Source organism: Hyaena hyaena, unplaced genomic scaffold, assembly GCF_003009895.1.
Source record: "Hyaena hyaena isolate Hyena2069 unplaced genomic scaffold, ASM300989v1 scaffold_139, whole genome shotgun sequence".
NCBI classification, from domain to species: Eukaryota; Metazoa; Chordata; class Mammalia; order Carnivora; family Hyaenidae; genus Hyaena; species Hyaena hyaena.
In genome coordinates, this window is record NW_024080771.1 from 2,728,383 (window position 1) to 2,746,390 (window position 18,008).

Here is an 18,008-nt window from a genome sequence, read left to right on the forward strand (position 1 = left end):
TGTGATTATCAGTTATCAGGAATATTGTAGAGAAAATCATTGCGTCCCTTTTTTTCCGTGCCAGATCACACTTGAAAGAAGAGATGTTTGAATGGGGTAATGTTAATGGCTGTTCTTGGACAGCTCAGGGTGCCATGCACTCAAGTTTCTATTGTTACCATCTCCTTAGATGAGACACTTCATCAGCGGCTTGTTTGCACTGAAAGCGGGAAGACCGTGTCCCATTTCCTGTAAGTTTGCTCTGTGGATCAAATCAGCTCTATGATCACAGGAAAGTCCTCACTGTGCGCATTCCTAGTGCTGGTCTTCAGAAACAGCTTCATTTATATTGGAATTCCTCTAAAAAAAAAAAATGATATCTAAGGCTGAGGCCTTTATAACATTTGAGGCATTTGGATTGGAGGTCGTGCTTCATAACACTGTGGGGTAGAGACGGATATTCTCAGAGGTTGTCCAGGTCTGCCGCCCAGTTAGCCCAGAGCACTCTCAAACCATGCTGCTTTCACAGCCCGTTTATTGGTCTCCAGACTAAGGAAAGTCGTACTTACATTTAATTTTATTCTCATGTGTTATAATTTAAACCTATTTCAATTTTCGTTTCGTACTGACCTTCTAAGGTTGCGCATCTCTAAGTTGAATAAACCTAATTCATTGAACTTTTTTGTGGGAATCTTCAATTCCTACTGCAGGCCCAGATGAATTAGTTCTGTGGCTCTCCCAGCAATACCGTCCAAATTCTCTTTCCTGTCTTTAGCTGTGGAGTTTAGAAGGGGATAGAGGTTAATGCAAGTCTAGGACTATAAAATTGCTACCTGTTGTATTTCTTCGCCCCAGTGTCACATTCTTAATATAATGCTACTTTGAGGAGGACCGCCCTTTTCCGTAAATGAGAACCCCGCCCTAGTCGGACCTACATACTGGTGTTGATCACATAAGTAATCCCCAAAGTTACTTTTCCTCCCAATTATTAATCTACATTCCCCCCGCCCCCCAGCCCTCCTCGACATTCATGCTGACCTTGTGTTCTCTTCTCTGTCATCTGGCCCATTCAGGCCAACGTTCAGGACCGCTGGGCTCGAGCCTGACACCCAGGAAGCGCCACCTCTTTCCTTCAGCTATAACTGGCTTGTGCCCTCCCTCCCCCACCCCTGCCATCTTTCAGCCCATTTAATGATAATCATATTGAGTGAAACCTAGGAATCAAAAGTTTCGAAGCCTGCAGAGATAAGTCCCAACTATTGTTCCCCACCCCCTTGGTCGAGCAGGTCTGCTGCTCTGTCACAAAAGATTAGATTGACAGGATTCAATTGCATAAAGCTAAGCGTGTGTGTGTGTGTGTGTGTGTGTGTGTGTGTGTATAAGTATCCTGTTTCCTTGAAAGGCTATAGGGTTCGTATTTTTCCCAAGTAAAAAAAAAAAAAAATGTCATTTTCAAAGTTTTCACTTCCAACTGGCAGAAATAATTCTAAATTGGTGTTGAACTGAATCTTGGAAATTTGCTTTTGCCTCCAACAAAATTTAAAATCAGTGAGGTTTGGGGGAGGAGGGTAGTTCTTTCCACGCCAAATTTGTTGCCTAGGTCTGATTAAAAAGAGGAGGGACAGCAAAGCTGGGGTGGGTCAGGAAGGCTGGGACGCAGGGCCGGTCGGGGGTGGGGCAGGAGCGGGCATCTGCCCACAGTCAAAAAGTACACCAGGCATCTACTAAACCTGAGGGCCAGTCCCAGGGACTCGAGTAGCTCACGGTTGACTCTCAAGTTCAGATACCAGTAACTCTATGTGAATATGCCACAAACGAAGCCTCCAAGTGTGACAAGTTCTCAGCAAGGTGGCACTCAAGAGAAGCCGGGAAGAATGGGGAGACACCAGATGAGATGAGACTGGGAGCTCGGGTATTCCAAGAAATTGATGGTCAGGAAAGGCCCAGCCAGAGGTTGAAAAGGAAAACTTCTATTCATTGTGCCTGAAACAGTACCCATGAGAAGAATGTCACACGTTCCCTAAATAGGTCCCGTCCCGAGAATAGCCTCTATTCCAGGATGAGGATAGAGAAGGAAGTCTAGAAAGTTTTTTTTTTTTGTTTATTTTTGAGAGTGAGTGCAAGTGAGGAAGAGACAGAGACTGAGGGAAAGAGAATCTCAAGTAGACTCCATGCTCAGGGCAGAGCCTGATGCGGGACTTGATCCCACAAATAGGAAGATCCTGACCTGAGCCAAAATCAAGAGTCCAAAGCTTAACCAACTGGAGCCACCCAGTTGTTGGTTTTTTTTTGTTTTTGTTTTTTAAGCAGGAAACGGCATGAGCAGAGTTGTGAAGTTAATGGAATCAATTCAGGTGCAATAAAGACTTTTGGAACACAGGAAGCTGGGGGACCAATTAGGAGGGAGGCTATTGTAAAAGGCTGAGAAGCCGTGAACATGTGAAGGAAGAGGTGGCCTCAAGAGTCTGTGGAGGGAGAGTTCGAAGGCTTCACCACTGACTGCACAGGAGGCTCCACTTCTAAGCTTAACGACTGAAGAACAGCTCATCATGAACCAGGTGGGATTTAAGTGGGAGCCGCAGAACAGAGAGTGAAAGTGATCGCAGCAGTGCTGCCTTGGAAGTGCTGGGTGACGGTCCCTGGCAGACAGGTGGACAGCAGGAAGGAGATCGGTGCTAGGATTCTGGAGTCCTCTGCAAAGAAGCTGTGCAGGGAAGTGGAGCTGGGGGGTGGGGAGGGAGGAATCACAGATGAGAAGGGCCAGGGAGTAAAGCTTGGGGAACACGAGGGAGCAGCTGAAGGAAAAGTCATAAAAGGTGACAGTGGAGAAAAGTTAGAAGAAACCAGACTAGAAACAATTATCTCCTCCGCCTGGACCTAATCTCCAGCCTGAGTCACACTTAAGAAACCTCAGTCTGGCCCAAGAAAAAGCATCCGTGTGGCCAGCCCTGGGGCAGAGGCCCAAAAGGTGAAGGCCAGCGTTAACAGATAGCACATGGGGTCTTGAAACGTGCACTCGGGTTTCTAGTAACTGAATCCATTGTTTAAATGACCAAGGGAAAATTTCTTCCTAAATGAAACCTGGAAACCGTTGTTTGGCGGTTTTGTTTGCTTGGCCTCAAAACCATGACTCGCTTAAATGTCCAGGCGGTGTTTCATGGGAACCCAGAGGGAAAACAAAGTGCATTTCAAGTATCAGCGAATGGATACATGTTAGCTCAAATGAACCCTCTTTACTTGCCAAAAAGATGCGACGCGACCAACTTCTATCAGTCTGCTGCACCGGACAGTCTCCTCTCTGGTTCCCTCAAGTACTGAACTCGGCCCAAGCCAAGAGCTGCCCCGGGCACGTCGCTAGGTCAACATGGACATCGTCTGCCCTCCCCAGCACTCCCTGGAGATGTCCAGGCAGAGCGTGTGTGTGACTACGGTCCTGGGTGTTATTATGACTCTTCAGGGCTTGCACTTCCGCGGGACGTTCCACTAGCTATGTCAAAGTGCGTAACCACGTTCGTGACTAGCGCTCTTTTCGGGAAAGTGCTGGGGATGTGCAGTCACATCATCCAGAATCTGACTTAGTAATCATGCCTCATCCGACTTGCTCCATTTCTGTAGAGCATTTACATGGTGTCTTCCAGGAGCTTCTAAAGAGCTGTTTAGCAATAATCGTCGAAACCTTTCTAACCACCAGCCAAAAGTAAGAGAATTGATTAGCAAGAAAAACAAAGCATCTTCAGCCCAGATTCCAAGTGTGAGGTTTTCCTGTCAAGGTGATTTAAACCATGTTGCAGGAGATGTGTGTTCACGGCAGCCGTGAAAACTGCCCCCTTGCCTTGCGCCCACGTCCTGGGTGGTCCACCTGGACGCCACCCGGCGGGCCTCTCCTCCCCCACGGCGGAGGTGCCTGGCTCCGGGGTCTGTGCGTGGCCTGCGTGGCCCAGGAGACCAACAGACAGGAGGGAGTCCTGGCCCCGACACACACACGCAGCACCCTGCAACTGCAGAGTTCCCATTTAAGAGCTCAGTGTTACGGACTGAAAGGTCTCCTCCTCAAAGAGAGACCACTGCCATCCTATCCCCCCAGTCCCTGTAAATGTCACCATATTTGGAAACAGGGTCTTTGCAGTGTAATCCTCATGAGGCCATTTTGAATTAGTATAGACCCTAAGTCCAGCCACTGGCACCCTTCTGAGAGAGACAGACACACAGGGAGAACACCACGGAAAGAGAGAGGGACAGAGATTGGAGAGGTACAGCTACAGGCTAAAGGGCACCACGGTGCCTTCAAGGAAGAAGCAAGGAGCAGATGGTCTCTCAGAGCCCCCCAAAAAGGAATCAACCCTGTCAACTCCTTGATTCCAGATTTCCAGCCTCTGGAACCATGAGAGGAAGTTACTAGACTTTTAGCCACCCAGTTTGCAAAATGGTGTTGAGGCAGCCCTCGGCCGCACATCCTCAGGGCCTACAGCCATGCCTCCAGAAGCCTCCCTGTGTATAAACTGGCAGGACCCATCTCCCGAGTATTCTGAGGGGTACAGGAGAGGACGCACAGAGAGCACCGAGCCCTGTGCCTTCCATGTTGAAGAGATTGCACTGGGTTGATTTGCTGCTTTCATTTATCTTTGACCTACAACGAATGCCTTAACAGTTCAGCCTACTGGTCTAACGGTGGTGGTGGTGGGCAGTACTGATATCAGAGTCCTGGTTTAGGATACTCTTTGGTTTTTCCAATAATTCTCAATTCTTTGACACCAACTGGGTGTGCTACAATTCAGTTTTTCTTAAAGTTTATTTATGTTGAGAGAGAGAGAGAGAGAGCATGAGCAAGGGAGGGGCAGAGAGAGAGAGAGAGAATCCGCACTGTCAGCACAGAGCCCAATGCGGGGCTCGAACTCATGAACTGTGAGATCACAACCTGAGCCGGAATCGAGAATCGAAGGCTTAATCAACGGAGCCACCCAGGTACCCCTCAATTCTGACACTTGTCAGAGTCAGCACAGACCCCACAGGTTAAGGGCTCAGTCCCATAAGACTGCCCCCACTTCAGACACCATTTGCAAGTTGGGGCCCCAAGCTACCCACGCATCTGCCCAGCTGACCTTAAACTTAGGGGGTTCCACAACCTCTGCCTCAGTTTGATAATCTGCTAGAACTCAGAACTCAGGTGAACACTGTGCTCATGATTAGTTTGTTATAAAAGACACGAAGGACCAGCCAGATGAAGAGGTGCACAGGGGAGTGGGGGACGTGGCACACAGCTTCCGTGTCCTCCCCAGGCACTCACCCTCCCAGCACCTCAGTGTGTTCACTTACCCACAAGCCCTCCAAATCTCATAGGTCAAGAGTTTTTATAGGAGTTTTATTACCTACACTTGGTTGATTAAGCCACTGGCCACTGGTGAATGAACTCAATCTCCATCCCCTCTCCCCACCCTGGAGGGTGGGAGGAGGGATGGTGGAAAATTCCAACCCTCTAAGGGTGGTCAACCCCTCCCTTGAAACTATCCGCATGCCTGCCCCATGTTACCTCCTTAGCAGGAACTCAGTTATGGCGGGAAAAGCCATTTCTGAATTCCAAAGACACTCGTCACTCAGGAGATACCAAGGGTTTTAGGAGCTCTGTGCCAGGAATTGAGGCAAAGATGAAATATGTATATATTATACCATAAGCGCATACTGCATTGCAATGACTTCTTTGTACATCTGAGGACAAGTGTCCTGTTTCATTCACCCATGAGGGTTCCATGTGGTTCCAGGCCTACCCCTCATATAATGCTAGGCACACACAGTAGATGCTCAATGCATGTTGACCTGCATCTCCAAAGAAGATATCCAGATGGCCAACCAACACTTGAGAAAATCTTCAACATCATTCATCATCAGGGAAATACAAATCAAAGCCACAATGAGATACCACCTCCCATCTGTCAGAATGGCTAACATTAACAGGTCAGGCAACAACAGATGTTGGCGAGGATGCGGAAAAAGAGAAACCCTTTTGCACTGCTGGTGGGAATGCACACTGGTACAGCCGCTCTGGAAAACAGAATGGAGGTTCCTCAAAAAATTAAAAATAGAACTACCCTATGACCCAGCAATTGCACTACTAGAGATTTATCCAAGGGATACAGGTGTGCTGTTTCGAAGGAGCACATGCACCCCAATGTTTATAGCAGCACTATCAACAATAGCCAAAGTATAGAAAGAAGCCAAATGCCCATTGTCGGATGAATGGATAAAGAAGATGTGGTATATGTGCGCGCGCGCACACACACAATGGAGTATTACTCGGCAATCAAAAAGAATAAAATTTCTCCATTTGCAACTACGTGGATGGAACTAGAGGGTATTATGCTAAGCAAAATTAGTCAGAAAAAGACAAATATGTGACTTCACTCATATGAGGACTTTAAGATACAAAACAGATGGACATAAGGGAAGGTAAACAAAAATAATATGAAAACAGGGAGGAGGACAAAACGAAAGAGACTCTTAACTACAGAGACCCAACAGGGTTGCTGGAGGGGTTATGGGAGGGGGATGGGCTAAATGCGGAAGAGGCATTAAGGAGGATGCTTGTTGGGAGGAGCCTTGGGTGTTATACACAGGGGATGAATCACTGGACTCTACTCCTCAAATCATTATTGGACTATATGCTAACTAACTTGGATGTAAATTTTTAAAAAAATTATTGACCTGCATGACCTCTGTGCTCGTCACACACCACCTGGTGATCTCATCTGTGAAACAGAAAGGTAGTTTTCCAAGTCTTCTATGCACTCAAGGATTTTTCACCCTGTTCTGTTGTTTCTGAAGGAACTATGAGGACAAAGGAAATTTCTATTCATGTATCATTAAGAGTCTTTTCTCTCATATCCTCACCTGTCTGTGGAGGTTACTGAAAACCAGAGAAGTTTGAAAGGTACCACCCCCCCCCACCCCCACCCCCACTGGTACTGGTTCTCCAGCCCCTCAGAATATCTCACCGTCTTGGGGGCGGGGGAGGGGGGAAGAGAGAGAGAGAGAACAAAAGTTAGGTCCTAGAAACAACGCACATTGAGGCAGACACAGAGAACTTTAATCTGACCCCGACAACAGACATCATTTTCTTCCCGCTGGAATTGAAAATGGAAAGCTTATCCTTTGGGAAAAAGAAAATAAGTAAAGATACATAAGATGAAAGACAGAGAGACAGACAGACCAAAAGACAGATAGGAATCTCTACTGTGCAGAAGTTACCTTTTAACTTCTACCCCATTGCCCTGACTTTGGCAATGGCACTGCCAGATTCAGGGGGATTTACTGCAGGATGGATGCTAAAGGGTCTTGGCAATACCCCTGGAAGTGTACTTAAGATGTCTTTCTCAGGACGGCCTCTGGAGCCCAAAGCTCTGCCCTCCACATTCCTGAAGCAGGGGGAGGCCCTTGTGGACTGAGAGCTGGGAAACGCAGAACCTGGCCAGGGAGTGAAGAAATGAATAAGACTGTCACGGAAGGAACTAGATGGAGCAAAAGCTGCAGCCTCGGGGGGGTGGGGGTGGGGGGGGAGATTCCCTAACCACTGTTCCTCCAGCTGCTCACACTTCCTGCTCCACCGCCTGTAGTCTGTCCCTGAAGACACTCCAGCAGCCAGCGGAAAGCCCGGGAACCATTTCTCCTTACCTGCTACAGATGCAGGAGAGCGCCTTCTGGTGAAGGCGGACTGGCCAGACGTCCCTCTCTGGGACCGAGCTTTTGGGAAAAAAGTTTCACTCACACCTCTAGGTTTTAGCTCAGTGAGCCACACCATAAGAAGTCTGTGCAATTTGGGCACTTTGGGTCTATTTTCAATGAAGAAATATCAACTCCAAATGATTTAAAAAAAATTTTTAAGTGTTTGTCTTTGAGAGAGAGAGAAACAGAGAGAGAGAGAGAGAGAGAGAACGAGAACAAGAAGAGGCAGGAGGGAGGGAGACACAGAATCTGAAGCAGGCTGCAGGCTCTGAGCTGTCAGTACAGAGCCCGATGTGGGGTTTGAACTCACAAACTGCAAGATCATGACCTGAGCTGACGTTGGATGCTTAACCAACTGGGCCACCCAGGAGCCCCAAAAATGATTTATCTTAGAATGGAAGAAGTAGTATTTTAGGTATGGGGGCGGGGGGAGAATCAAGTCATTTAAAAAATCAGTTAAATGTCAGCTCAAGAGGAAAGGATGAGGTTATGGAGGACTAGAGAAATACATGCACGACTGCAGAATTCACCAGGCTCTCCCTGGCAGTGGAGGTGTGTGGGCTGATGTAGATTTCTTAACTAGCCCCTAGGGTTTCTAGTTTTTTCTTATGGCATCAGACCCCTAAAATCCGATTCGTTTGAAATCAAACCATATATACACTGGAAATGTGGGGAGGCAGGAAGATAAAAAAGAAAAGAAAAAGGTTTTAGATTTCCTTTTTTTAATGTTTTATTTATTTCTGAAAGAGAGAGACAGCATGAGCAGGGGAGGGTCAGAGAGAGAGGGAGACACAGAATCAAAAGACAGGCTCCAGGCTCTGAGTGAGTCGGCAGCACAGAGCCTGATGCAGAGCTCGAACCCACGAACTGTGAGATCATGACCTGAGCTGAAGTTGGACACTCAACCAACTGAGCCACCCAGGCGCCCCTGGTTTTAGATTTCCAACTCCAAATGTGATCTGTTCAGAGAACACACTGCAGTCTTAAAGAACAGCTATTTATGAGATCAGAACCTTTGTGCACTGTTGGCGAGAATAGACAACGGTGCAGCCACTATGGAAAACAGAATGGCAGTCTCCCAAAAAATTAAACATTGAATTACCGTATGATCCAACAGTTCCATTTCTGGGTAGATACCCAAAAGAATGGAAAGCATGGTCTTGAGGTATTTGTATACCCTTGTTTATAGAAGCACTATTTACAATAGTCAAAAGTGGAAGCCACCCAAATGTCCATTGGCAGATGAATGGATAAAGTGTGGTATGTACACACAATGGAATATTATCCAGCCTTAAAAAGGAAGGAGATTCTGAAACCTGCTATAGCATGAATGGACCTTAAAGACATTATGCTAAGAGAAATAAACCAGTCACAAAAGGACAAATAGTGTATGATTTCATTTTTATGAGGTACCTAGAGTAGTCAAATTCATAGCAATAGAAAGTAGAACAGAAAATAGAATGAAAGTCAAATTCATAGCCAGGGGCTGGTGGGGGGCAGGGTCAGGAGGAAGGAATGGGGAGTATTGTTCAATGGGTACAGTGTTTGTTTTAGAAGACAAAAATGTTTTAAAGATTGGTTTTACAACCACATGAATATACTTAACATTATTGAATTGGATGTTTAAAATCAGTCAAGATGGTAAATTTTATGGTATGTGTATTTTACTACAATTAAACACACACACACACATAAACCTAGAATGGTCTGGACTTTGGGACCACTATTGAGAAGGTGGCATTCCATCCTTAAGTAGCCACAGCAGATGGTCTGTTACCTGATGCCATCCTTCCCTGTGACAAGAGAGGAAGAAATCATAAGACAAATCCTAGGAGTTGATGCCACGTGTAAGGCACTGAGATGTGGTGACCAGGACGTACACATGTTTTCTCAGGGGACTGAAGGCCAACTACTCTGATGGAATGATTTCTCTGTGAATGCTGCAAAGGCCAATGCCACACGCACCTTCCGAGTGACTAGCAGAGCCTGTCCCGGCTCACTACAGCCCTGCAGCTTGCAGGCTGTGCCCCATGCATAATGCCGAGTGTGGACATAAGGAGATATGGCACATTTCCCCAGGTACGGTGGTCCCGTAGAGCTCCAGTCTCATAGGAGGTTACTAGAAAAGTGCTCCGTGGTCATAGACTGTTCCCAGTTGACTCTTAACCCTCCTCAGTCCTGAGGGGGACTCGGTTCTGAGCAACCCTGCGAATGCAGCCGCTGTTTATGCCTCACGGTGAGTTTGATCCCGGCTGGACCAGGTGCTTTCCTCGAATCAGGGATGCACCTTGGTTTTCCTCCTCCCTCTGGAGTGCTGGGCACCCAACAGCCATTCAGGGCACACGAGTTAATGCATGGGACCTTGTCTTCCCGCCAAAGCTAAGGAAGGAGTTCATCCAGTGGGGAGCTCGCTGTCTAACTGGCCTGGGGTGGAAAGTAACGGAGGCCAGAACGACTGTTTCCAAGAGTCCTCTGCGCCTTCACTTCAGTTGTAAGTGACCTGAGAAGAAACCAGGAGGCTGAGGCCTTGGGTTGGGGGGGGGGACTGACAGCCCGCAGAGCAGTCCGCAGAGCTGGCTGTGGGCTCAGGTAAACTGGACGGAGACCCTGAGGGCAGGGGGCAGGGTACCGGTGGTCCCAGACTCCACACACCAGCCCTGGTGCCGACACACGTGCCACCTAGTAAGAAACAGGACACCTCCAGGCTCCAAGGCCTTCAGGCTGCCTTTTCTCAGCCAATCACACCCCTGAGTAATAGCAGACTAAGAAACAGTTGGTAACTGGCCCCCGGTTGCTGCATCTAGAGACAATTCTAGCCAGACCACCCCCTCGCTTCCACACGCTTTGAATCACTGGATGAAACTTCCATTCTTCCTCCTCCTCCTCTTCCTCCTTCTCCTCTTGCTTGGCCTTGTCACTTTCTAATTTTGTGTCATCTCATTCATATATTTTCTGCTCACTCACATGCCTTCCCCACCTGCATTCCCAGAGGTCTTCTGGATTTACGGTCTCCCTACAGATTTTTGAGCTCTGGCCAGATCATTCCCACCGTTTTCCCACCTCTAACATCGGCTCCTGAGCTCACCCAACTCCCTTTTTCCTGGGCCTGCCTCAGGTCTTTCTCCCTTCAGGGGCCCCAAAACTGCCCCTCCAGAAGTGCAGTCTCTTTCCTTCTGCTGAACTCTCAAAGGCCTGCGTCCTTGCCAGAAGCACTCACTATTCACATCCCTCCTGAGAGCAACTAGAAGGTGGCAGTCTTACCTTATCCATCTTTGTATTTCTCCCCTAAGTGCCATTACTTCATACCTGGTGCATGCTCAGAAAATGTTTATTGAAAGAATGCACACAACTCAATAATAAAAAGCCAAATGGTCCAACTAAAAAATGAGCAATATTCCGTTGTATGTATGTGCATGTGTGTGTGGGTGTATATGTATGTATATATACACACCACATCCTCTTTATCCATTCATTAGTTGATGGACATTTGGGCTCTTTCCATAATTTGGCTATTATTGATAGTACTGCTATAAACATTGGGGTGCATGTATCCCTTGGAATTAATATTTGTGTATTCTTTGGATAAATATCTAGTAGTGCAATTGCTGGATTGTAAAGAAGATGTGAAATACACACACACAGAATGTTATTCAACCACACACACACACAAAAAGAAATCTTGCCATTTGTGACACTGCAAATGGAGCTAGACAGTAATATGCTAAGTATATAAGTCAAAGACAAATATCATATGATCTCACTCATATGTGGGATTTAATAAACAAAATAAACAATCATAGAGGAAAAAAGAGAGAGGAAAACCAAGAAAACAAACTGATGGTTACCAGAAGGGAGGTGGGCAGGCGGCTGGGTTAAATAGGTGATGGGGATTAAGGAGGGCACTTGTGATTAGCACTGGGTGTTGTGTGTAAGTGTTGAATCACTAAGGGGTGCCTGGGTGGCTCAGTCGGTGAAGCGTCCGACTTCGGCTCAGGTCATGATCTCACGGTTTGTGGGTTCGAGCCCCGCATCAGGCTCTGTGCTGGCAGCTCAGAGCCTGGAGCCTGTTTCAGATTCTGTGTCTCCCTCTCTCTCTGACCCTCCCCTGCTCATGCTCTCTCTCTCTCTCAGAAATAAATAAAACATTAAAAAAAATTTTTTTTGAAGTGTTGAATCTCTAAATTGTATACCTGAAACAAATACTACACTGTATGTTAACTGGAATTTAAATAAAAACTAAAAAATAAATTACGATTAAAATTAAAAATGAGCAAAGAACTTGAATAGATATTTTTCCGAAGAAGATCTACAAATGGCCAACAAGCCTATGAAAAGATATTCAACATCAGCTATTAGAGATATGCAAATCAACACCGTAATAAGATACCATTTCAGCAGCACCTGGGTGGCTCAGATGGGTAAATGTCCCACTCTTGATTTTGGCTTAGGTCATGATCTCACAGTTCATGGGATTGAGCCTTCACCCTCTTTCTCTGCCCCTTCCCCACTTGTGCACATGCTCTTTCTCTGTCTCAAAATAGATAGACATTAAAAAAAACAAAAAGATACCACCTCCCATCAACTAGAATGGCTATAATATTTTTTTAAACAAAATATATGTTGGTGAGTGTGGAGAGAAATCAGCATACTTGTATATTGCCAGTGGGAATATAAAATGGTACAGCTACTGTGGAAAATTGTGGAGGTTCACTCAAAAAGTTAAACACAGAACTACCATATGACCCAGCATATATACTTTCTAGGTATATTCCCAAAAGAGTTAGGAAAGGGTATTCAATCAAAACCTTATACATGAATCTCCATAGCACTACTATCCACAATAGTCAAAAGTGGAAACAACACATACCTCCCTCAACAGACAAATATGCTGTACAAGACACGAGTGAGCCTCGGAAACTCTGTGCTATGTGAAAGAAGCCAGTCACAAAAGACAACATATTCCATGATTCCATTTCTATGAAATGTCCAGAATAGGCACATCTGTAAAGATGGAAAGTAGATTGGTAGTTGCTTAAGACTGGGGGTGCAGATGGGGAGTCGGGATGTGGTACCTAAAGGGTACAGGGTTTTTGGGGGGATGATGAAAATGTTCTAAAATTGGCTGCAGTGATGGATACACAACTCTGTGAATACACTAAAAACCACTGAATTATACACTTTAAATTGTATGGTATGTAAAATGTATTTCAATAAAGCTGTATTGAAAAATGAATAAATGAGGGGCACCTGAGTGGCTCAGTTGGTTGTGTGTCTGACTCTTGATTTCAGCTCAGGCCATGATCTCATGGTCCGTGAGTTCAAGCCCCAGTTTGGGCTCCATGCTGTCAGTGTGCTATCTGCTTGGAATTCTCTCTCTCTCTCTCTCTCTCTCTCTGCCCCTCCCCTGCTTGTGCATGCTCTCCCTTTCTCAAAATAAATAAATGAATGTTTAAAAATTTTTAAAAATAGATGAATGTGTTTCATAAACTATTAACACCCAAGATTTTCATTCATGTTTGCAAAACCCATGCAATATCCCAAAGGTCCATGATATACCATCATTTAAATTTTTTGCTGCGGCCCAAATTCAATTCTGCAAGCCAAGAAGCTGGCTGGCACACCTGATGGAGTCCCTGGGCCTCGGGGGGGAGACCAGAGGCCAGCCAGATTCCTCGACTCATGTGGCATCAGCGTTCTTTATATATTAAGGTAAAAAGAGAAATAGTAGAGATTCTAACACCATTTTGTTTCCTTGTGAACAAAATCGTCCTGGTCAGGGGCTAGGGGATCCATAAAGTCCATAGGTATAAAACCATGACGGTATATACTAATTAGACTTACATAGAAGTCTTTGAGTGTCCTCAGGAAATACTGAGAGTCTGGTGTGTTTAGAACCCTGGCTTTTAGAGAGGGGAGGAAGTCCCCACAAGTCTAGAGGTAGAGTGTCCAGATTTGTAGTGTTCGTTCCACAAAGGTGGCCCCAGCCTGGTATTGGTATCCAAACAACACACACTGGCTGGACATAAAAGGGCTTTGCATACAAGGACCAAACCCCCTGGGCCAAGGATAGTCCCGGTGAGTTAGCTTCATCCAAGATTCCCGGGCTGGTGATGGAGGATCAGGAGAATGAAGCTCTGCTGAGAACAGCGCAGGGCTGATAAGTTGGGGGTACGCCGGAGAGGCAATGGTGGCAGCAGTGATCGGATCCTCCTGCATCCACAGGGGAAGGGGCCACAGCCTAGAATACCCTGCAGGAAAGGGTTTAAACAAATGCTCAATCTCACCGGTAATCAGGGAAAAGCCATTTAAACCACAGAGACACACCATTTCTCATCTAGCAGACTGGCAAAAAGGAAACAAGTCTAACACTACAAATGGTTGTCCAGGGTGTGGAACAACAGAAACTCCCATAACTGCTGGCGGGAGGGTACAACCTCTTGATATATCCAGCAGAACTGAATCCATACACACTGCCTTACCCCACAACCCCCACCAAGATGGGAAGCCTAGAGAAATCCTCACACGTGCTCACAAAAATGTCCATTGTAGTACGTTTGTATGACCAAATTAGAAGCAACCAGAATGTCCATCAAGAGGAGAATGGATGTATTGTGATATGATCTTCAGTGGATTATTACTGAATTATTATTATTATTATTCAGCAAAAAAAGAAAAAAGAATAAACTGGTGCAATCGGCCTCCACAAAGATAAATCTCAGAATGTACTGCTGAAAACAAAAGGCAAATTGCAGAAAGATACATTATATGATGTTATTTATTTGCCATTCAAAAACACACCTAAGTATATCATGTTTATTTATGGATGCACATATTAAAGTATGAAAACATACGAAATGTTGAGCACCAAATTCCAGATAGGGCTCATCTCAGGGAAGGAAAATGAAATGGATCTACTACTATCATGTTTTTGTTTCTTTCTATGTATCTGCATGAAGTATAGAAAAGTGCTAAGCTCTACCACAGTGGGAGGTGGACCCCTGGATGTTCTCTACATTGCCTTTTCTTCTTTCTCACATGCTTGAAAATACTTCAGCCCTCTAAAAGTCAAAGGTGAATAAAAAAGAAAAGAAATGCATGGATCTCTTTTTGTGTTTGCCTTCTAAAACCCTACAAAAATTCCTTACAGGAACAGAGAGACACAGACTAAGTCTTCGGGATCAGGGGGTTTAGGGGGAAAGTGATCCCATCTACTCTTGTACCATGAAAATACCACTCGCCCCAGGGCTGGGGGGGCGCAGAGGAGAAGGATGGATGGGAAGACATGACAGAGAATATAGATTCTGTGGTCCCTGGATAAAGAGTCCCTCCTCCTCCATGCAGAGCTCCGGGGGAAGTAGCAACAGTTAAGGCAGGGTTTTAGGATTTGAGCGTAGAAGACACCTGTGTTCTTCTCCCAGGGACACTGTACAGCTACCCGCTGTCTTACCCGTGCCCATAAGTGGGGACAGGGCCCCAGTCTCCACCGTGACTGTTGTGGGCCACATGTGGAGCTAGACAATGCCATTGAAGAAGTACAGAATCCAGCTAGGTGTCATTACGTAGCTTGAGAGGTTGTGGTCCTACTAGACAAGAATGGCATGTGGGACTGGGGGCTTTTGAGCAGAATCGGGCAATAAATAAATAAGGCGGAGCACCTGGGCAGAGGACACTGCAGACCCAGACCAGGGGGGAGACTGGGTTTACCTTGAACTCTGCAGATCCCAACCCCTCTAAAGCATGGAATCCCTGCTAGGAGTTCAACTCGTAGGTGCATGTCATGGGGACAACGGGACCCTGTGTCCATAGAAAAGTCTCTCTTTGGGGCGCCTGGGTGTCTTAGTCGGTTAAGCGTCCGACTTTCACTTAGGTCATGATCTCGCGGTTCGTGGGTTCTAGCCCCGCATCGGGCTCTGTGCTGACTGCCACCTCAGAGCCTGGAGCCTGTTTCAGTCTGTGACTCCCTCTCTCTCTGACCCTCCCCTGCTCACGCTGTCTCTCTCTCTCTCCTAGAAATAAACAAAACAAAACAAAACAAAACAAAACAAAAAAAAGAAAAGTCTCTCTTTGCTGGATCAGCTCAATCGGCTGAAATGGAAACTACGACTTGCTTCGTTCAACTTTACTGCTTCCTTTGACCTTGTCTTTTGACCTTGGGAAGCGTTCACATTAAGTATTAATACTTTTCTATTAGGTTTTGCAAAAGTTTGTGTATATTGGGCGTTTTTAGTGTTTGTGATGCTTAAGAGGAGCTGGCATTACAGAATCTAATATATCAGCCTCAGGATTCCAACTTAAAATGCATAACTGAGTAATTGTTTACATTTGTGATTTTACAAGATTTGTAAACAATATTGGAATGTTTATGAGAACTTGAGATGTATTATTTTTTTAAGTTTAATTTATTATACTTATTAGAATTGTTTTAGCATTTGGCAATGTTCTGATGGTTAGGTATTTGAAGTGCTTATAAATAAAACCAAATTTATTAAATTTATAAATCCAATTTAAAGCATGTAAGGGGATTTAATTAATGAAATGAAAAAAGCCCCTTTAAGGGTGATTATTAAAATTTACTAGATTTATAAATAAAATGATGAGAGTTGTCAGCTGAACTCAAAAACTTAAGGAAAATTAGGGGGTTTTTCAATGTATTGCTTAAATAAGTTAAATATAATTATTTTTAATTTTTTAAATGTTTGTTTATTTTTGAGAGAGAGAGAGAGACAGAGTACAAGCAGGGGAGCGGCAGAGAAAGAGGGAGACACAGAATCCTAAGCTGGCTCCAGGCTCTGAGCTGTCAGCACAGAGCCCAATGGCCAGGGGTGGGGTTGGGGGTGGGGGCTCGAACTCACCAACCACGAGATCGAGATCATGACCTGAGCCAAAGTCGGACGCTTAACCAATTGAGTCACCCAGGCAACCCAAGTATAATTTTTTAAATGTATCTATAAATAGTATCTTCTGTCCACACGAAGGTCCCCTCAAGGACATTGCAAAGATCAACTCACACTGCCCGTAGCACTTCACAGAAGTCGCAGAGGGGCTGCCCAGGGCCATGCAGTGAGAGGGACAACACGTAGAAACACCAGAATGTGTGGCGTCTGGTGTTCCTCTCCCTAACCCCTGCCACTGCGTAAGACAGAAGCTCCACAGAATCTTTTTTCTACCTTCTTGTTATGAAAATTTTCAAGTATACAAAAAGTCAAGAACATATAGTACAATGAACACATACACCAAGTTTCAAGAGTTGTAATCTTTTTTCATACTGATTTATTTCCATCCATCCATCCATCCATCCATCCACCTACCTACCTATCCATCTATCTTACAGAACCATTTCACAGTAATCTGACAATATCATGATACTTTATCTCATGCCTTTGGCCCCAAAGCTTTGACCTTTCATCCTCCAAATCTGTGCCTCCCTCCTTTGCTCCTTTGCCCTTCTGTGACCTGGTGTTCTCTTTCTTCCTTTCCTCTCCGGTCATCATGTGAAAGAATCACAGCCTGTGACTGGACCTCAGGGACCCTTTGTTTGGCAAGAGGGACACACAAACGCACCTATGGGAGTTTGAGTGGAGACCCATACATGGACTATTAAGGAAGCAAAGGAATATGTTTCTGTATCTTCATATCTGGCCAGCGAAAAGCTGTGATGGGATACCTCTGTTGGACAGGCTCAGGGTTGGGGGCTAGAAGGACTACTCAGTATTCCTCAGATATGCCTACCGTGCATCTGCCTCAGAACCTTTGCACTGTTTTCTTTGCTTAGAACTCTCTGCCTCCCAGATTTCTACATGGCTCACTCTCTCGCCTCCTGTAAGTCTTTGCTAAAAAGTCACCTTCTCGGTTGGACCCACCCCATTCCCCCGATTCTGCTTTATTTTCCTCCATATCATGTAACATCTTCTATAATTTTACTTATTGCTTGTGTTTACTGCCCATCTCCCCACACTACAATGTAAGCTCCCTGAGGACTTCTTTTGTCACTGAAGTTTCCCCAGTGCCTGGGATAGTGCCTGAACATCTCCTAGTACGCTTTCATTAATTATTTGCTGATGAGCTAATGAATGAATGCTTAAGGTAAGGTACCTTTTAGCTCTAAGAAGCTAAGAATTTGAAGGGAAGGAAGACCAGATTTGGAATCAGAGGGCCTGGGTTTGAGTCCCAGTTTCATCACTCATAAGCTAGATTACCTGAGAATGTTAGCTGAGAATGTAAGAGTCTTTGTTTCCTCATCTGTAAAGTGGGGCTAATGATACACAGTATCTTGTGTTTGCTGTGTTCTAGGCAGTTACCAAGCATACTGCCGCCTT

General features: G+C 45.5%; 1 long non-coding RNA gene across 2 annotated transcripts in view; it reads right to left on the reverse strand.

The window, feature by feature from the left end:
- Positions 1-250: 250 nt before the first annotated feature.
- Positions 251-18,008, reverse strand: part of LOC120235877 — a 37,559-nt gene continuing 19,801 nt past the window's right edge. For both annotated transcript variants that reach the window (XR_005529521.1, XR_005529520.1), the window contains 2 exons: positions 610-754; positions 251-339 (listed from right to left, as the gene is read on the reverse strand). This is a non-coding gene — a long non-coding RNA (uncharacterized LOC120235877). The remainder of the gene's footprint in view (positions 340-609; positions 755-18,008) is intronic.